The following is a 23617-nucleotide window of genomic DNA, read 5'->3' as shown; positions in this document are numbered from 1 at the left end:
TCACCATAATCCACTAGCTTATGTAGTAGAGAGGTGTGAAAATTATTAGAATAATCTTAATTTTAAAGGTTTTTTAATAGTTCCTTCACAAATATTCATTGAATTGATGAATATTGGTATATATTACTATACTGATGTAGGATATATTTACTACTAACAATGCCGGAAAGCATTGTTGTACATTGGTATTTTTCTTATTTTATAATTGTTATGTGAATTCAGAAATTATTATATTACGTTGGCGGAATTGGAAACATAAAAAATTATATGCACAAAACAGATGTATACGTTCATTTGAACCTTTACAACAATGTAAACGCAAAGAACAATTTGTTTAAAGCATTTCTTAATTAATTTTTGATGTTTCCAATTCTGCCAACATCATACAATAATTTCTGAATTCCCATAACAATTGTAAAATAAGAAAAATACCAATGTACAACAATGCTTTCCGGCATTGTTAGTAGTAAATATATCCTACATCAGTATAGTAATATTATATAACAATATTCTTCAATTCAATGAATATTTGTGAAGGAACTATTAAAAAACCTTTAAAATTAAGATTATTCTAATAATTTTCACACCTCTGTAATGGGGGAAAAATGGTTAGGTTTCACCCTTAGGGTACTAAGTAAGCTGACTTGGACTCTAAAGGTATCCCAAGCCTATCACTTCGGTCATTGTTTTGTTGTCGGCAGTGCCAACTTGGGATCGATGCTGCAGAGTCACTGGGTTGACAAAAAAAATTAATCTGAACAAGAAAGATGTATTTAGTACGGTAGTAAAATTCTTTGTTTATAAAGACAACATCAAATTAATTTGTATATTTCAAGATTTTAAATTTCAATAAGATTACACATAAAATAAATTTGATAAAAAGTAGAATAGTATTAAACGAAAATGTTAGCATGAAAAAGAATGTTGTAACTGTAATTTATATTTGATTTACGTAATTAATATGTCGAGTATGTTTACATGTATGCTGCAAGATGTATAAATAAGCAAATAACTTGCTGACAAGCATGTAGCAGGAATTTGGACTGACCTACTGTACTCACTGAGAAATACCGATTCAGCTATTGCAGTGTGCTGGGTATATGTCAACAACTGCTAACCTGGATGCGGTGTGATGACATGGAAGAATTAGTTAACATACATAAGTGTACCTATCACTAAACATAAATATGAAAGTTATACAATAAATTTAGACGTTTAAAGTAAAGAAAAAAGAGAGAGAGAGAGAGAGAGAGAGAAAAGAAGAAAAATTAATTTAAAAATGTCCATGGTAGAAAATTGTGAAAAGGAGCAGATAAATAAGTTTTAAACTTTTAATAGTTATCACTAGACCGCGGGAGTGCGGGCCCTATATGGCGATTGCAGTTGATTATGCAGACGGGTATAGAGTATGACGTAAGTCTCTCTCGCCTTTCGCCGTACTCTTCCGTGCATCGAACCCGAAACATTCAGAGTTTGTTTAGCTGTCATACTGAAGAGTTGCGTGTGTGAAATGACACATATTGCAATGCCTAAAACAACTCGTTCACGAAGTGCAATAGTAAATAATTTACTGGAACAATTCGGATGCGATATATATATATATATATATATATATATATATATATATATATATATATATATATATAGGCTATTATAGAAGGAGAAAGTGTTGTATGTGTCATGTGTAATTTCAGATTATTACGAACTAAGAAGTATTATTTTGAAAGACACTGTAATAGTAAAGCACACAAGGAAAATGTTGGACGCAATTCAAACAAGAAACAATCGAGTTCAAATAGTCGGTCACAATTCAATATATAGACTTACAGTATGTGACATGTTGGTACACACAAACATTCCATTCAGAACTTTGGACAATCCCCACTTTAGATCATTTCTGGAAAAAATACACAAATCAACATATTCCAGGAGAAGCAACAATACGTAAAGAATATTTTTACCAATTTCGTACCAGAATACGATTGCCAAAATTCGAGAAAGCGTGAACGATCAGAACATACAGTGAGTGTAAAAAGTATTCGCACGGTGGGTAATAAAAATACGTAGCAATAATAAATGTGCTTCAAATCCAATACTCTCAACTTTTTAGACGTGAACACAAGTTACGTACAAGTATACACATTCTCTGTTATTTGTTTGCATATAAACACAAAATTAATTGCACAAATCTCAAAATAAACAATTATGTTTGATTAAAACACAATGATACCAAACAAAAATACGAACAAAAAGTATTCGCACACTGGTCACACTTTAGTCAGTTCCTTTTCAATTTCAGTATTTTGTAAGGTAGCCCTTGCATTTTACAATAGCCTCTAACCTTCTGGGGATAAAATTAACTAAATTTGAAGTAATACTTGCTGGAATGTTCCACTCTTCTAGGATTGCATTCTTTAGAGACTCGTTGCTGGTAATATGCCTGGTTCTAAGTCTTATTTCTAAATAATCCCAAAGGTCTCTATTGGGTTGATTTCTGATGACTGGGGAGGTATCTGAAGATACGAAGGGATGCTATACAGAATCCACAGTCGAGTATTGTGGGCCGTATGTGTGGGGTCGTTGTCTTGTATGAATATGAAATTGTTCCTGATACTCAATTTTTGGGCACTAGGCACTACATGATTCTTCAGAATATCAATGTAACGTTGGTGATCCATACTGCCCTCTATAAAAGCCAACGACTCCACTCATGCTGAACTCATGCACCCCCATACTAGTACTCAAACTCCACCTTGTTTCACTGTGGGACGAAGATTTTTCTTTTCCAGTTCAGCATTTTTTTTTCTCCACACAAAACTTCTCCCATCAGACTGAACTTACTTTCATCAGTGAAAAGCATTCTGTTCCAAAATTCTTGGGGCCGGTTAAGATTTGTTTCAGCAAAGTCTAATCTTTTGCTCGTATTAACTTTACTTATGTAGTATTTCCTATGGTCGATTCTACCATGGTATTCGCTGCTCCTTAGGCAATTTCGGATTGTACTGTTAGACACACTTATACCGAGGTCACATTGAAGCTCTGCCGCAATAATATGCGGATTCTTTTTAATTTTTCGTATGATTGCTCTGCCACTATATTCGTTTATTTTTCTCTGCCGGCCACTTCTCCTTAAATTTTCGTTGGAATTTCTTTCCCCGTATCCGTCTATGATTCGCTTGATGGTTGACTTACCTCTATTCACAATCGTTGATATTTCACTCAGTGTTTTACATTGATTATGCAGACGAATGATAGTAGCCCTTCCTTTCTTAGAAATTTCTTTCCCTCTTAGTCCCATTTGACGTGATAGCTATATACTACTTGTGATTCTAGAATCAAACTGTCTTGGAACACACATTACGAGCGTTTTCTTAGTACCATCTGCCTACTGCGTTCCGTATGCGTGCTTTTATTCATCAACAGAGTTGAGTGTGCGAATACTTTTTATGCTGTAATTTTGTTAGGAATTCAATTTATTGAACTATGACAGAAGCTACACGCAAAATTATGAAAATTTATTGTGTGTATTTGCTATGTAATTCATTATTATTATACGCTAATAGTTTATTTCATACCGAGAGTTAATAGTACTTTATTTAGGTCTCAATTTGTAGTAAAAACATCGTCGTGCGAATACTTTTTACATTCACTGTACATGGGTTTCAGTTGATGGAGTCTACAGACGTCAGTGGTAGATATGTGGAAAATGTGGTGGTCGGTATACTTTCCGAGAACTGTATAGGAAAAAAATTGTGCTAACTTCAGGGAAACTGGAAAAGGTAAACCATGCAACTATTGTCCAAGTTTTTTTATAAGGCTGTGCGCCTTTTATGGCCGGAAAGGATATAATAATGTACTTCTTTTTGTCACTGATGCCGCTCCATATATTATTAAGGCAGCAAAACAACTTAAAAAGCGGTATTCCAACATGGTGCATTTAACTTGTCTGGCGCACGGACTGCAAAATTCCGTCGACATCGCATCAATTAGATAAGTACGAAATGTATGATTATTGTATGTATGCAATTCATATACTCAAGACTGTACTTTTGAAGCACGCACAGTGAGTTGCTTACCTGAGAGTTCATTACACTCGCCACGGAACGCTCCAGTCATACTTAACGTGACGGTAATGAGCCCGCGTTCCCGCGGTTTAGTTATCACGATTGGTTTAAACATGCACTAAAACTAGACGTAAGTGCAAGTTTGAACAAGTAATTACTGACATTTGCGATAAATGAATTAGTTTAGGAAATTGTGTATTTATTATGTATAACTACTTTTGTATATAGATCATTTTTTAAATTGTTAAGTTTGTACTTTTGTGAACTAATATCAATAAATCTATCACTATCTATCAAAATCTACCACTATCTATCACTGGTTTGACAATTCTGGAAAATGGTGCTGAACGAAGTTTCGAGTGAATCTGATTGTGAAATTTGTGTGAAAAAAGTGCTAAATCTGCGCAAAATAATGAAAAACTTTGGCGAGAAGCAAAACTAAACCCAACAGCATTCATCAAGAAACATGCAGAACAAAATGTTGAGTAAAGGGCCGTATTCAGTTTTGAATATTTTCGTTTTTTTCTTCACAAAAATCTCAATTACACTATTGGCCGTCCAAAATGTATTGTCTGCGAAGAATACGAAGGGTCGGACACCAAAATTTTGGTTGAAAAGAACACAACTCTTGACATCTTGAAAAGGAGGAACATTTTTCATCAATGAAAAACAAACGACTAGGGTTACTAGAATGATTTTATGATGTTATGGAATTTCCTTATAATCGATTTTTAGATGTAGGCTAATTTGCTATTTTTGTCCAAAATACATTTTGTGCAGACATTTTTGTTTGTTTATATGAATTTCTGTTCATTTAGTATGTTTATAAAACACCGAAGTTTAATTCACTATAGCGAAGAAGAGCTAAAATAAAACAACTTGCCAAGTCAAGCTTAAATAAGCCTCAATTATTCTGTACCCAACAAAAGTGCAAATACTTTCAAATACGAACATTAGAACCCTGTTATCTTCGGAACAAAATTGGTTTTTGGCTAACAGTTTCCTATCTCATAATGCTTGGTTTAGCGTAAAGTTTCTCAAAGTGCGTTCCACGGAATCCAAGGTTTCGCGAATAAATCTTAGGGGTTCCATGAGTCCTAAACGGTTTTCAGATTTTATTTTATTCTGAGAGAACAGACTATGAAATACATACAAAAATCATGAAATAATGAATCAGTAATATGAAACTTCACCACCACCACCACCACCACCACCACCACCACCACCACCAATAATAATAATAATAATAATAATAATAATAATAATAATAATAATAATAATATTTAATAATAATAAATAATGTAATAATAATTAATAATGTATTATTATTACTATTATTATTATTAATAATAATAATAATAAATAATGTAATAATAATTAATACTGTATTATTATTATTATTATTATTATTATTATTATTATTAATAATAGTTAATACTGTAATATTATTATCATCATTACTACTAATTTTATTATTATTATTATTATTATTATTATTATTATTATTATTATTCTTATGGCCAAAATTTGTATAAGCACTTCTTTTGACATTATTAACATGGTGGAAGAAAAAAAATTAACTTTTTTATCTGCCCCCATCAGAACGTTTGCTTGTGAGCTCAAAAGTTAATTAATTATTTACATACCCATGACTATTTTCAAGCTTTTCAGCCAATATGAATAAAAATTTTTGAAAACATTGTCGCAAGGAGTCTTTTTAGTTACGACAATATAAACTATATATTTTTAAGTATATTATCAAAACTATTAGCCCTAATAACATCAAATTTTGTACAGATGTAGGCATATTTAAATGGTATAAATTTCATAAATTTTGGATGAAAATTATAGAAGTTAAAAATCACATGTGTCCCCTTATATTTAAACCTTGATACTGAATAATAATAATAATAATAATAATAATAATAAATAATATAATAAAGTAACAATGCTGCTGCTGCTACTACTACTACTACTACTACTACTACTACTACTACTACTACTACTACTACTACTACTACTAATAATAATAATAATAATAATAATAGTTTAGAAACGGCTATAATTCTACAATTCGAAATTACTTTGCAGTATTCAATAGTTTAATAAATGCTGTTCTCATTTATTTGTAATTAGCAACAAGTAGAGGTAATACTAAGGTTAAAAAAGAAGGAGCTACGATGTCAAAATGTTGTTGAAATCTAAGGTCTTGTAAAGCATTGAACTGGAGCCTTTGAAACAGAAGAGTGTCGCCTAGCGATCTCATCTCGCCTGTGTGAATCTAATTCAATGTACGGGAAATTGAATTAATTTCACTTACTAATATAAGCTTCATTTAAGTTAAAATTTAATCTTCATGCGGAATAGAGTTAGTTGAAATTGTTCCTAAGATTCTGCTTGGAAATTTCCATCTTAGAGGAGGATGACAGAGCGAGATCGCATGTCAGTACTCAGCGCAACTAATCGAATTAGTAGACATCTGATATTTTTCTTCACGAGTGTTAGAGTGAATGCAATTTCAGGTCTCAGTGGAAGACACGCATATCGCACTCCACTACGTTCAAAATATTCCCAGACTATACAGCGAACAGAGATCAACGACTGCAGTAATAAAATTAGCTTCCAAGGTTAACTTATAAGAAATAATAATAATAATAATAATAATAATAATAATAATAATAATAATAATAATAATAATAATAATACTTACTTATGGCTTTTAAGGAACTCGTTCATTGCCGTCCTCACATAAGCCCGCCATTGGTCCCTGTCCTGAGCAAGATTAATCCAGTCTCTACAATCATATCCCACTTCCCTCAAATCCATTTTAATATTATCTTCCCATCTACGTCTCGGCCTCCCCGAAGGTCTTTTTCCCTCCGGTCTCCCAACTAACACTCTATATGCATTTCTGTTCGCCCATACGTACTACATGTCTAGCCCATCTCAAGCGTCTAGATTTAATGTTCCTAATTATGTCAGGTGAAGAATACAATGCGTGCAGTTCTGCGTTGTGTAACTTTCTCCATTCTCCTGTAACTTCATCCCTCTTAGCCCCAAATATTTTCATAAGAAACTTATTCTCAAACACCCTTAACCTCTGTAACTCTCTCAAAGTGAGAGTCCAAGTTTCACAACCATAAAGAACAACCGGTAATATAACTGTTTTATAAATTCTAACTTTCAGATTTTTCGACAGCAGACTGGATGATAAAAGAATAATAATAATAATAATAATAATAATAATAATAATAATAATAATAATAATAATAATAATAATAATAATAATAATACTTACTTACTGGCTTTTATGGAACCCGGAGATTCATTGCCGCCCTCACATAAACCCGCCATCGGTCCCTATCCTGTGCAAGATTAATCCAGTCTCTATCATCATATCCTACCTCCCTCAAATCCATTTTAATATTATCCTGCCATCTACGTCGCGGCCTCCCTAAAGATCTCTTTCCCTCCAGCCTCCCAACTAACACTCTATATGCATTTCTGGATTCGCCCATACGTGCTACATACCCTGCCCATCTCAAACGTCCGGATTTAATGTTTCTAATTATGTCAGGTGAAGAATACAATGCGTGCAGTTCTGCGTTGTGTAACTTTCTCCATTCTCCTGTAACTTCAACCCTCTTAGCCCCAAATATTTTCCTAAGAACCTTATTCTCAAACACCCTTAATCTGTGTTCCTCTCTCAAAGTGAGAGTCCAAGTTTCACAACCATACAGAACAATCGGTAATATAACTGTTTTATAAATTCTAATTTTCAGAGTTTTTGACAGAAGACTAGATGACAAAAGCTTCTCAACCGAATAATAACACGCATTTCCCATATTTATTCTGCGTTTAATTTCCTTCCGAGTGTCATTTATATTTGTTACTGTTGCTCCAAGATATTTGAATTTTTCCACCTCTTCGAAAGATAAATCTCCAATTTTTATAGTTCCATTTCGTACAATATTCTGGTCACGAGACATAATCATATACTTATTCTTTTCGGGATTTACTTCCAACCCTATCGCTTTACTTGCTTCAACTAGAATTTCCGCGTTTTCCTTAATCGTTTGTGGATTTTCCCGTAACATATTCACGTCATCCACATAGACAAGAAGATGATGGTAACCCATTGAACTCCAAACCCTGTCTATTATCCTGAACTTTCCCAATGGCATATTCTAGAGCGAAGTTAAAAAGTAAAGGTGATAGTGCATCTCCCTGCTTTAGCCCGCAGTGAATTGGAAAAGCATCAGATAGAAACTGACCTATACGATCTCTGCTGTAAGTTTACACTACAATTAAATGGATCCAAGTTCCATCCATGCAAATTAGCATATTTTATACATCTGCAGACCGGAGAGAGAGAGATTTAGAATTTCTATTATAAAAAATATGAAATCTTAAACCCTTAGAAGGAATACGAAGACTGATATTGCTTATGAATGATTCACAATCAATATTAACCTTAATGTTTTTACAAAGAAATAAATAATCAAGATCTTGAAGTTTGGCAAATACACTACAGCAATTAAATATTTCCAGTTAATCTCATATTTATAATCATCAGGCTTAGGTAAAATCTATAAGAACACAAGTAAATAAATTTTCCTTGAATATTCTCCAATTTAGCCGAGTCAGTAAAAGTAATGGAATTCCATGCTACAGATGCATATTCAAGCTTGGATCTAACCAACGTATATTATAAAATTAATAAACACATAGGAATGGAAAAAGAATAAGTTATAGATCTAATTAGACCAAACATTCTTAATAAATGGGTATAAATATATTGCACATGATCATGGAAATATAATTTAGAATCAAGTAAGACACCAAGATCTCTAATACAATCTTTCCTAGTAATTATGACGTTACTAAGAGAATATTTAAATTTTAGGGAAGTAGTTTTCCTAGGGAAGGAAATGTCAAAAGTTTTGGATGGATGAATTTTCATTCCATTTTCAACAGACAATAGTGCAATTGAATTAATATCATTTTGAATAATAATAATAATAATAATAATAATAATAATAATAATAATAATAATTTCTAAAACAGGAATATTTTTAGACAAACTCATTAGACAGTTAACATTTTTAAATATGAAGTAATTGTTATCACTAATTTAGTAACCCATCGTCCTCAAAACAGCCATTTGCAGAACCATACTTCTTGACTGTAATGTCCGTGCTGATATGTTCTGCAATTTTGTAGAAAAATTAAAAAATAAATATACAGTCAGCTGGGATTACTTTGTGCTTAAAGGGTTACTTTATGCCTATCTGTAATGTTTAACTTTCCCTACTTTCATTAACATCTCGTGACCATATAGCAAAATTCTAATTTATTCCAAGAAGTGTAGGTCTATACACATTATACTAGGTGTTCAGTTCAAAGTGTGTCATGGCTCGCTGTATGCCGTCATGTGGCTAGTCGATGAGCCTAGAGAATTCAATCTCCCTACACTTCCACAGAGGTGCATTACTTTTGTGCCAGAGAAGTTGCCTAGCAAGTACGGCGTTCATTCAGAAGAGTACTTACTGATACGTACGGTAACGCCGGTAGTGGCAGGAATGTGAACTGTTTCGAAACATGTACTGAGGTGAGTTTTTTTTTCTTACTGTCGGGATATGTGGAGAGAGTTAAGACGATTACTTACGTATTTGTTGACATTAATTTCGACGGTCAACATGGACACGGAGCATTTGATTTGCGTTGTGGAATGTTTCCGTACGCAACCAATGTTAAAAAATACCCTGCGTATGACTTGCCCGGCAAAACACAATTCGAAAGAGGTTATGGTAGCACACAGCCCGTACAGACCGCCATCTGTTGCTACGACGTTCAAGTTATACCGTACACGTTCTCAAGTTCAGATTGAACGCCTTGATTAATAGGCAACTTCTCTGACACAAAAGCTGAAACTCGCTTCAAATCGCTGACTCATCAACAGTGACGTCATGACACACTTTGAAATGAACACCCAGTATTATTCATATAGCAAACTTCCGTGTCTGCAGGTGTTCAGAACTACAGTGCTCTTGTTAAAAAAGTTATTTTTTTTTTTTTGTGTTTCATGAAGTATAGTCTTTCTGTAACATCTGTAAAATTTTACTGCAATAAAGACTTTGAAATGTGCATAATAAATTGGGTGAAAACAGAAAAAAGTATCGTAACACTAGTTTGTCACAAATGTTTGTAATAGTGACAACTTGGAACAATAATCACATAAAAAAGGTGATGTGAAAGCACTTTCGTACACGGAAAGTCGAACCATTAATGTTTATTTCATTAGTGCAACGGTCGTCACTTTCTTGCACAGACAACATATTATGAAATGGGAAAAGATGAGTCATCCAATGGTAATTTAATAATATTTTCCTATGTCCCTCACGAGAATATCAGCTGATGTGGAAGCATGTAACTCACGCTTCTTCAATCGTGACACTTTCAGAATCACGACGCGTTTATTCGAGTCTATTACTGATTCATAATATTGCCACAAGAGTGACAACGAAACAGGATAAAAAGGTAAACTTTTGAAGACATAACATGGTGGTAATTAACTAATTCATTCTTTCATTCATAGTTCTCGACCCAAGGGCAGGTCTTTCACTGCAAACCCAGCATTCTCTTATCTTTCCTATTTTCTGCCTTCCTCTTTGTCCCCGCATGTGATTCATACATCTTAATGTCGTCTATCATCTGATATCTTCTTCTATGTATATTGAAAGTAAGACACTTAACACTATCGAAATCTAGAATACAGAAGTCTTCTTCTTCTTCTTCTTCTTCTTCTTCTTCAACATTCAAGTTTGACATGTCTTCAGTCTCTTGCCAGCTGATCTATAACATAATTATTCAGATCGAAGTAATTTAAAATGGTTAACACATTGGAACTATCTCTCGAAGCTCCTCAAAAACTTCCCTAACATACTGGCAATGAACAATACATACATACATACATACATGCATACATACATACATACATACATACATACATACATGCATACATGTACGCACGCACACACACATGTATGTATGTATGCATGTATGCATGTATTTGTTATCAAATCAGAATTTTGAGGACTCTAATTAATCATGATGTATTAATGTCTTTTTATTTTGCACAAGTTGAGTCAAGGCTTCCATATGGCATCTGGAACCATATTGAATGACATTATTATGGCTCAGGAGCGTATTGTCAGGGGCATAGCGGGTGTTGATAGTAGAAGCTCCTGTAGGGAATATTTTTTACAGTATAAAATTCTCACTGTTTATGGCATATATATTTTTAATGCATTGCAATTAATTTATTAAAATATTTCTGACTTCCACCAAAATAGTAACTTTCATACTTATGATATTCGTAATAAAAATAGTTCAAGTATTCCGGTACACCACCTTACAAATATTAGCAGAACTTATATGGTTTCTGGTATTAAAATTTACAATAGCTTGCCTGAGGATATTAAATATACAAACAATATTCTTAAATTCAGGAAGTATATAAAAATAAATTAATACATTTGTGCCCTTACAGTCTAGATGATGCACGAGGTGGCTTTTGAACTCCTGAATAATGTATTTTATATTTTGACTTATTGTAATTTTAATGTTTTAATGTATTTTATTGACAATGTCTATGCATATTTGCCTCTGACAATAAAGTTTATCTTATCTTATGTATGTATGTATGTATGTATGTATGTATGTATGTATGTATGTATGTATGTATGTAGCCTATGTATGTATGTATGTGTTAATGTGTAAGTATGTATGTATGTATAATAATAGTTTTATTTTCCCTGGCAGAGTTAAGGCCATCAGGCCTTCTCTTCCACTCAACCAGGATCAAATCACATACAAAAAAATACATACCGGTATACAAATATTAACTTAAAAATAATAATAAACATAATTAAGTAAAAAAGAGAGATTGAATACATATACACAATCAGTATTAACTTTAAAATAACAATAATAATAAAAAAAAGAGACAATACATAATCACAAACAGGAAAATACATCTAGTATACAGTATTAACTTAAAAAAAAAGAATTAATACATATGAATATAATCTCACAACTAAAGGAATAGTAGAATTAGTATGATCAGCACAGCACGTGTTACATTGAGACAATAACTACCTAGATGTAAGTGTTAATGGAAAAATAAAGTAATGACTGTGTAAAATAATAATAATAATAATAATAATAATAATAATAATAATAATAGTAATAATAATAATAATAATAATAATAATAATAAATAAAAATTATACCTAAAAACTAATTCTTTGCATTTAAGATATATCTAAACAACCTAATTTTAAACACCTGAGGACTAAGACTACCCCTGATTTCGAGCGGCAGCGAATTCCATGAGCGGGCCATGGCTATTGAGAAAGAACTTGAGAACAGAGATGTCTGATGACGTGGTATTGATAGCAACAGATTGTGCTGTGAACGTGTATTACGATTATGATGTGAAGCTAGGAGAGTAAACCGAGAGGCAAGGTAGTTGGGTGTGTATGTATGTATGTATGTATGTATGTATGTATGTATGTATGTATGTATGTATGTATGTATGTATGTATTTGTGTGTATATGCATGCATTTATGTGTGTATATAGCATTTTCATATACAGAATTATCAGACTTTTCAGCGACTACTTTTTAAAAGCTCTATATTTAAACAAGGTTTCAGAACACAGAGGCGACAATGCATTGCGAACACGCTTGATGTTTCTGGAGAAAATAACATAAAAATGAATTCGTTATCCTAATTTGCGTAATAACGAGTTGTTGTCGACGGGATTCTAAACTTGCTCCTTGCCGCCCGCAAGTGTCGCTTGCAGTGTCTGCTCGGCTCATGTCTCTCAGAGAGACTTACAATGGCAGACTCTATGAAGTTAGAAGCAGTGTCAAGAACAGTTGGCATGGAAATGCGCGACGAGCAGAAAAGGGACTCTGTGCAGCCACTATCACATATCAGGTAAAGGGGTCTTCATATTTCTCTAAACCGCGTTACATTTCAGTGGCTCTCTAAGACGACAACTTTAATACCATCATCATAAGTTGAATTACCTCGCCTGCAGGCCCCACCTCTTTGTTAGAGCATTCAATCTGCGTTTTAAAATGTGTGACAGATGAATGTAGACATGGCAGGAAATTGTTTTATCCATATGCATGAGTCTTTCTGAAGAGAGAACGTTACGTTTTATACATTCTAATAGGATTACGTTTTCATAAAATAACGTGGAGTGCAATAAGAATTAATTCTAAACTTAATAGTTCTATTAACATCATGTAAATTTACCTTCGTAAGAAGGACAAGATGCTGAGAGAAATATGACTCCTATCTATAGATTATAGAGAAAAGATGTACAGGGACATCATTTTATTTTTACTAACATTTTTAATATTAACCTGGCTATACCTTTGGATTAACGCTTGAGAACCGGAAATACAGTTTGCTACCTCCTTCCACGACTGGAGTTCGATGATACTGGCGTAAAATACAAACAAATCACTCTACTAATAATAATAATAATTTATTTATTTAATCTGGCAGAGCTAAGGCCAGTAGGCCTTCTCTTCCGCCCAGCCAGACTCTAATTCTAATTAAATACATTTGCTTACATAGTTATTACATTAATATCTAGATCATAAAACAACATGAAAGTAAATGATGAAAATTGGATAACTAATGTTAGTGTGACAATAATAAACACTGGTAAGAAATAGTTATAATAATAATGATAATAATAATAATAACAATAATAATAATAATAATGGTAATTATAATAGTAATAATAATAATAATAATAATAATAATAATAATAATAATGAGATAATTTATATATTTATCTGTGATATATATAACCATTAAACACTGAGAAACCTGAAACAGCTATTATTGTTGACAATAATTGTTAGAAAAATATCTCGTTAACCTATTCTTAAATTGATTTGATGTCTGACAGTCCCTGACATTACTCGGTAGGGAATTCCAAAGTCGAGGAACAGCCACAGTGAAAGAAGATGAATATGAGAATGTTCGGTGGGAGGTATAGGAGGGAAGAAAAGTAGTTCACCCATTTACGTAAAGTAGGAAATATCGCAATTTTGTGTGTGATTATTTTCATTAGGTTTTGTTTAATCAAAATACAGTACAGTATTAACAATAAGTGTTTTTACTCACGAACTGAGTTATCCATACGAACGTATTCATTATGCAGTGTATATTATACTGTCTACAGCACATTAGCGTACGATATAGAGATGAAGTTAAATTGAAAAATAATCATAATATGAATATTTAAAAACATTTTTGAAAATGGTGGCCGTTCATTTCGATACAGGCTTCAGTTCTTTTGTGCCTATTATCACACTATAGACTATTGCATCTAATTCCAATTACCAGTTTCGTCCTTCATACTTAGTAACTCATGTTCAAATAATTCTGTACCTACTCTATAAAAGAGTACCTTACGTACTGTAAATTCAGTCTTCACTTCTGCCCGACCCGCACAATTAAAATTACTCAGACATGCTATCTACTCTCCGTCCAAGTGGTTATGTCGCAGGATAGTAGAAAGGGGGGAATCACGTGATAGTTAATTACTTAAGGAGGCCCTTTTACTTAAGTTATTTTAAACAGTTGCATAATATTACGTAGAAATCCAATTAATTCCTAACAGAAATTAATGTTTTCAGAAAAGAGCTAAGAAAGCCCAGCCACTAGTCTTTACAGTGGAGCGAGCAGAAGTACGTGGGGGGAAATCGGAATGCGACGTAGGGAAACGGACGACAGTACCTGTGCGAAAATATGATTCAATATTGGAAGTTTTCGTCATTGGAAAACGCGAATATATTTTTGAAACGTACTATAATCTCTAACTCAGTACTGCGGCCTTGGTTCTGTGTGGAGGACAGTGCGAGTGAAGTACATTCAAAAACTCAGGTACAATAAAAGTTGAAATAAAAATAAAATGATGTCCCTGTACAAGATATGATATAATAAGCATCTCATATACACAGAATAATTTCCACAATAATTGACTACTATAAAACTGGTTGGAACGTACAGAATAAACAGTAAGTTTTGTTTAGTCAACTGTCCGAAGACAGGTCTGAACCTCACAAGTGAAACCAACAGGCACCATTTTTTTAGTTGGTTATTTAACGACGCTGTATCAACTACTAGTTTATTTAGCGTCGATGAGATTGGTGATAGGGAGATGGTATTTGGCGAGATGAGGAAGAGGATTCGCCATAGATTACCTGGCATTCACCTTACAGTCGAGGAAAACCTCGGAAAAAACCCAACCAGGTAATCAACCCAAGCGGGAATCGAACGCGCGACCGAGCGCAACTTCAGACCGGCAGGCAAGCACCTTAACCGGTGGCTGGCACCATTTATGAGACAACAAAGCCTAGAGATAAATGGCGTAGGGTGGCTAGTTCCTTTTCCCCTCCACTGCATACGTCGCTGACTAGCTACATATTACATTAATCGGACTTCAGGTATATACAAACAATAAAATTGATGGACTCCCTGTGTTATCAAGTGTGGGTACTTTTTGAAAATATCTTAATGAGATTTATTCAAAAACAAAACAATATATTGGGTGTTCCATTTAAAATAAGAGAGTTGGAGTTACTTCTGGTTAAACAGGAAGTAGAAAAAAGTCGGTAATACCATTATTGAGTTCTTAGCATATGGTTATCCTCACATACCAAGTTTCATGTCACTGAACCGTATGCTTCAAAAGTTATTTAGGTAGTGCATTTATTGTTTTAATATTCGATACATTTTTCTGTTTTGTTGACTTAGCAACGCTGTATTTGTACAGAAGTATCAAGTGTGGGTAATTTTTGAAAAGCGCTTAATGGGCTTTATTAAAAAAAATATATATATATATATATATATATATATACAGTATATATATTGGGTGTTCCATTTAAAATAAGAGAAATGGAGTTACTTCCGGTTAAACCGGAAGTATAAATAACTCGGTAATACCATTATTGAGATCTTACAATATGGTTATTCTCACATACCAAGTTTCATATCACTGAACAGTATGCTTCAAAAGTTATTTAGGTGGTGCGTTTATTATTTTAATATTAGATACTGTACACTTTTGTGTTTTCTTGACTTAGCAAGACAGAATTTGTACAGAAGTATCAAGTGTGGGTAATTTTTGAAAAGCTCTTAATGAGATTTATTAAGAAATAAAAAAATATATTGGGTGTTCCATTTAAAATAAGAGAGTTGGTGTTACTTTTCGGTAATACCATTATTGAGTTCTTAGTATATGGTTATCCTCACATACCAAGTTTCATGTCATTGGACCACATGCTTCAAAAGTTATTTATGTGGTGCGGGACTTTTAACTAACCCTGTATATACACACATATACATACAGATTCAGGTTATAGTGCGACCAGAAGGATTATCGATGGAGAAAATCCATCACCACATCGAGAATCGAACCCGCGACCTTCTGGCTCTGTAGAGTTACGCCTTAACCGCGTCGATAATCACAACTATACTAACTTTTTATTTATAGAAAAAAATTGCCACAGAAAGTACAGCAATTTAATTTTTCACAACTAACTGATGTACCAGCCTTCTGTAAATTCATTCTGTATGACTCTAAATTTCAATTTAGAAGCCATTAACGTGAATTACTGAAATTGGATACGGTGCATATACACCAGAAGTTATTTATAGATTTTTTAAACTAACTTACGTTGTGTTATTACAACGTCCACTTTATGCAGTGGATTAAATGAACTTCCATGCGTGTTTTTTAATTTATACAGGGGCTGGAAATGTTCCAAACAAAGTTAGGCAACTAACTGGACTAGATAAGCATTTCATGTCACATTTAATTTCATATCGCTCACTATTTCTGGAATGTAGCCTACGTCGTAACTGAATTTTAAATGTTTGTTTAAAAACACAAGCTGTTATATATTCATTCAAAGGTTTTAGGCAGGCATAAAGTGAATCTACATGTCGTTACAGACTGTGACATACATTATTTTTCTTGACAGTTTCCCATTCTTTCTAATTTTCTTCCTCTTCATCTTTTTATTTATTATTTCTTCTTTTCATTATTTTATTTCTTTTTATTTTCTCTTATTTCATTTTTCGTCTTTCTTTTTTATAATTAATTTTCTTAATTCCTCGTTTCTTTTTCTTAATTTCATTTCTCATTCATTAATTTGTTCTAATATTGTTTATTTACTTCCTTCAATCTTTATTTCAATTTCCTTCCTTTCTTTTGTCTTTCAGATTTTAATTTTTCAGTTCAACTTTCCTATAGGCCTAATTTTTTGTCTGCTTCTCTATACCTGGTGGTGTGGAAAAGAAGGCCTGATGGCCTTAACTACGCTAAAATAAATAAATAAATAAATAAATAAATAAATAAATAAATAAATAAATAAATAAATAAATAAATAAATAAATAAATAAATAAATGAGGGAATAAATGAATAAATAAATAAGTAAGCACATAAATAAATAAAAATAAATAAATTATTGAATAAATGAGTGTGTAAATAAGTAAATACATAAAAATAAATAAATAAATAAATAAATAAATAAATAAATAAATAAATAAATAAATAAATAAATAAATAAATAAATAAATAAATAAAATTAAGAATTCAAAATGCAATATTTTGGGCAATGAAAATATATTCATGTTCTTTGAGTAACATTTGTAAGATATACCTGTATTTCTATTTGTGTAAAAGGACCACAACTTCTGGAAGAAAAACTAAAATGTATCAAGCAATATAAGTGACCTGCCAAAGGGTAGGTCTCTCACTGCAAACCCAGCATTTTTCAATCTTTCCTATATTCTGCCTTCCTCTTAGTCTCCGCATGTGATCCACATATCTTAATGTTGTCTATAATTTGATATCTTCTTCTGCCCCGAACTCTTCTCCCGTTCACCATTCCTTCCAGTGCATCCTTCAGTAGTCAATTTCTTCTCAGCCAGTGACATAACGAAATCCTTTTTCTCTTTCTGATCAGTTTCAGCATCATTCTTTCTACACCGACTCTTCCCAGTACAGCTTCATTTCTTATTCTGTTCATTTTACAAATTTCATTTTTCTTCATATCCACATTTTCGAATGCTTTTATTCGCTTCTTTTCATTTCATCGTAATGTCCATGTTTCTGCCCCATACCATGCCACACTCGACACAAAATACTTAACTAGTCTCGTCCTTAATTCTTCTTCCAGAGTTCCGCAGAAGTTGCTCCTTTTTCTATTAAAACTTCCTTTCCCATTGCTATCCTCCTTTTAACTTCCTGGCAACAATTCATGTTACTGCTTATACTGCGTGTTCAGTTCAAAGTATGTCATGGCTCGCTGTATATCGTCATGTGGCTAGTCAGTAAGCCTAGAGAATTCAATCTTCCTACACTCCCGCAGAGGCGTATTACCTAAATGCGAGAGAAGTTGCCTAGCAAGTACGGCGTTCATTCTGAAGTACGCAGAGTCCGTAGATACCCACGGACTCTGGAAGTACGTACCGGTACGTGCGGTAACGCCGGTAGTGACAGGAATGTGAACTGTTTGGAAACATGTATTGAGGTGAGTTTTTTTCTTACTGTCGGGATATGGCGAGAGGGTTAATACGATTACTTACGTATTTGTTGACATTAACTTCGACGGTCAACATGGACACGGAGCATTTGATTTGTGTTGTGGAATGTTGCGGTATGCAAACAAATAACAAATACCCTGCGTACGACTTGCCCGCGCAAAACACAGTTCGAAAGAGGTTATGGTAGCACACAGACTTTACAGACCGCCATCTGTCGCTACGACGTTCAAGTTATACCGTACACGTTCTCAAGTTCAGATTGAACGCCTTGATTAATAGGCAACTTCTCTGACATAAAGCTGAAACTCGCTTCAAATCGCTGACTCACAACAGTGACGTCATGACACATTTTGAAATGAACACCCAGTAGTACATCCCAAGTATTTGAAGCTGTTCACTTGCTCTACTGCTTCATTTAGAATTCGCAAGTTTACTTTCCCTATTTTTCTTCCGACAGCCATGGTCTTCGTCTTGTTTGCATTTATCTTCAAGACTGAGATGTACTGTAAGCAGTAACATGAACTGCAACCAGGAAGTCCTCAATCTACCGTTATTCAGTCTGACTCTACGAACGTGGCTCATAGATGGTAGTGCGGAGAAGGGCAGACCATTTAGTTCGTCCGAAACCCTACAGAGTACATCACAGGCGGTGGTTCTTCATTACACTCGTAATGAATGTATGCTGCTGCTACTGATGATGATGATGATGGCGATGATGAGCAATTGTTGGCATGTCACCAGCGAATAGGGATTATAAGGAATGGACACTGAGCGAATTTTCCTGTGTTTTATTTCTCTGTGCGCCGGCATTTAGTTCCACTTTCAAGCGCTAGAGGTTAGTGTAATCGAGCACACACTAAGATAATAATTGAGAATAGAGTTGAGACACAGGATCCAAACATCGTCTCCTATCTTATTGCATAATCCAATAACGCTTTGCTTCAAATGAATTAAAGTTAACAGCTTTTCCTTATTTCTGAGTCACCAACTAGTTGTAATAATATATTTTTTAATATTTTATATATAATAAATTATATTATAAAATAATATAATACACTATAAAATTATGTATCAAATTCGTTTAATATTTTTATGCAATATAATATAGATATATGGTTTTACTTCTCATAGGAGTTTTGTTTTTCCATTTTCAGCGCTATCAAATCATTACATATTTTAAATTGTTGTTGGGGTCAACGTCTCAACTCTCATTATAAAGGAACTCTAGAGTCTAGACATTGCAGTTAATGACGGATTTATTATTTCATCGGTCCAATTTATTTTATTTGAGTACATAATGTACCTAGATGTATTAATAATTTTATGTGTTATATTTCCGCTGTGTCATCTCCTAGCTGGTGTGATGTCAGCGCCAACTCTAGGGAGAAAGCAGAATCTCACGCTCAAACTGGTTTGAAGGTCATTGAAATCAGTCCTGCTACATCAAAGGTACCGATGCGAAGTGTCCACACTGTATAATTATCTATACTCTGATGGCACAGGGAAACCGGAATATCCGGAGGACCTGTGTTACCTGGACCACAGATTTGCCCAACAAAACTATAAATTCAGTGTGAATCAACCGTGAATTGAATCGCTTATTTCAGAAACCAGTCAAACGCCAAAACAAGAAAAAATGAGTCAAAGGCGGCGTAATATTCTATGAGGGTATACGTACATTTTAGTGCTGAAAACAGTCAAATATCGTCCTCCTGTAATGGCCAGGCATTACGTTGAATTTCGTGTTTAGGTCAGAAACCAGTCAAGCGACAGCAATTGAAAATGTGTTTTGTGGTTAGCGTAGTGGTCTTTTTAATAATAACAATACACCTATATCGTTGTGAAATGTCTGGAAGTTCAGTAGACGAACCTGTACCTAAAAGGAAACGAGGAGTGGTAAACGAAAACACTTATAAACGTAATACTATTCGCAATGCAAGGATAAAAGCAGAAAGCTATGTTTCTTATTCTGGCAGGGAAGTACCTCAGAAGACCAAGCCCGACATTCTCACTTGAAAGTGTAATGCGAAATGTGATTTAAACATTAATAACATAAACATGAGTGATAAATGAAACATGAAGTTATTTTCATTTTCTTGAAAATAAAAACTCTCCTAACCTATAAGATAAAACATTGTAATAAATATAAATAGATCATTTTCTTAATTAATAACAGTGTATATCTCCAATAAATGATTCCTTAGCATCGCCACAGATACGCTTGATTGTACTTGTCACTAGAAAGTTATTGAAATTTATATTTTCCCCGCCATTCATAAAATATTTTGATATGATACTTCCTGCACAAAAGGACAGATCTATAACTGAAACTCGATTAATATATTTCAGTATTATTTGTATTTATCCTGGTAATAATGAACAGTTTGACTCGTAGACATTTTGTTTTCACAGCATTAACTTCCCATGATTGTACGAGAAGATTCGAAGAGAACGGCAGTAACGTAGACATTCAGCTCCCCCCTACTACCATTAATGCACAACACAAAAATGTTAAATGTTATGTTTTATTTAACGACGCTCGCAACTGCAGAGGTTATATCAGCGTCGCCGGATGTGCCGGAATTTTGTCCCGCAGGAGTTCTTTTACATGCCAGTAAATCTACTGACATCAGCCTGTCGCATTTAAGCACACTTAAATGCCATCGACCTGGCCCGGGATCGAACCCGCAACCTTGGGCATAGAAGGCCAGCGCTATACCAACTCGCCAACCAGGTCGACTGCACAACACAATGTCAATACGGCGGTTGCTGTCGTCTGCGATACAATGAACTTTTGTGTTGATATTCGAGTTTGGCATTTTTTCCGGTTATTATATGCTTATTTAAGTTGTGTTAACTCTCGCTAGTGGTTTTATATTTTATTTTATCCGTCTTAGTATTTATTTTATTATTGTAAATATTTTTGTTTTATCACTATTATTATTATTATTATTATTATTATTATTATTATTAATGAATTATTTTGTATTACAATCTTTGTATCATTTCTGTCACGATTATTCTATTATTATTATTATTATTATTATTAATGAATTATTTTGTATTACAATCTTTGTATCATCTCTGTCACGACTATTCTATTACTATTATTATTATTATTATTATTATTATTATTGTTATTATTATTATTGTTACTATTATTTTATATCATCAGCATTATTATTTGAACCCTGTAAAATTTATGTAGACTACTGGACTGTACCCGAGCACGAGCATATGCTCATTTCGGGTATCTATCCAAATGTAAATTGTAAATAAATTTGAATTTGAATTTGAATTTGAACTTATATTCAGACTTTGGTTGAGGTTACTGAAGTTAAGCGTATACGTAAAAACAAGATTATTAATTAAAAATGTTAATGAAAGCACTTTTAAAAGATCTCATTCTTACAATTACGAGGCGCATCCAGAAAGTAAGTTTCCCTATTTTTTTAAAAAAGAACACACACTTTCAGGAAAATATTTATTGGCAACAGGTACAGCAATGTTTCAGCTATTTTTCAACATAGCCACCATCAGAACTGAGACACTTGTCGTATCGTGGGATCAACTTTTGTATCCCTCTATCGTAGAACTCTGCCGCCTGTGAATGGAACCAGCGTGTGACAGACGTCTTCAGCTCTTCGTCGTTGCCAAAACGCTCACCGTAGGACAGGAATTTCTTGAGGTTCAAGAAAACGTGAAAATCGCTGGGAGTAAGATCAGGACTGTAGGGTGGATGATCAAACAACTCCCAGCCAAATTCCGTCAAAACAGCTGCTGTGCGCCGAGCCGTATGTGGACGAGCATTGTCATGGAGGAGCACAACACCTGCAGTAAGCATTCCACGCCTCTTGTTTTGAATGGCATGTCGCAATTTTCGCAGTGTTTCACAGTAACGGTCAGCGTTCACTGTTTCACCTCTTGGAAGGAAGTCAATGAGCAGAATGCCCTTCCTGTCCCAGAACACCGTGCACATCACTTTCCGTACCGACAGCGTCTGTCTGAATTTCGTCCTGACCGGAGATCCAATGCATTGACTGCTGCTTGGTTTCCGGGGTGAAGTGCGAAACCCAAGTCTCATCGCCCGTGACGATCTTCTCGAGGAACTCGTCGCCGTCATCGTAATACCATTGCAGAAATGTCAGTGCTGCTCCTAAACGTTGCATTTTGTGTTGTGCATTAAAGAACTTTATAACCGACCGAACCTCGGAGGCGGCGGGAGAAGGAATAAGAGCTTCCATTTCGGACCACTGCTGCCACGCTACTGGCACCAGGCGGGACCTGTCCGGCTGGCATATAATTGATACGTCATAGATCTGTTACGCATGCGCAATTGACACGGCTAATTACGTTTACTTTCAAGGGGAAAAAATCGGGAAACTTACTTTCTGGATGCGCCTCGTATAATTTAAGGACTGGTGGTGTACTAAAACACATTTGCAAGAATGTGTTTATAAAAATCCATGGCATTTCACATAACAGATTAGGGAGAATTTGTCAGTTACTGCTTGAAAATACTACCCCTAAAGAGATTACACATTTCCTTAAAAAAATATGAGTTTTATAATAAAATTATAAACATTTCGAGAATTATGTCATAAAAATACGTTTGTACCACTCGTTTATTGCAGAAACCAGTAAGTGAAAAACTTTTTAGTATTTTTTACAGCTAAGTTAAAACGCACAAAATAATTTTTCTTAGATAAAAAGTATTGAAATATGTACTACTTTTAGCAAAAAAAAAAAAAATATATATATATATATATATATATATATATATATATTAACACCACTACCAAACCATTTAGTCTGATGCTAGACAGTTTTTTTTATTTTCTCACAACTAACTTGGCGCTTGACTCGTTTCTGAAATAAGCGGTTCAATTGAATTCAGACCCGTTG

The sequence above is a fragment of the Periplaneta americana genome, chromosome 5 (assembly GCF_040183065.1).
Source record: "Periplaneta americana isolate PAMFEO1 chromosome 5, P.americana_PAMFEO1_priV1, whole genome shotgun sequence".
NCBI lineage: Eukaryota > Metazoa > Arthropoda > Insecta > Blattodea > Blattidae > Periplaneta > Periplaneta americana.
Note: the sequence above shows the minus strand (reverse complement) of the source record.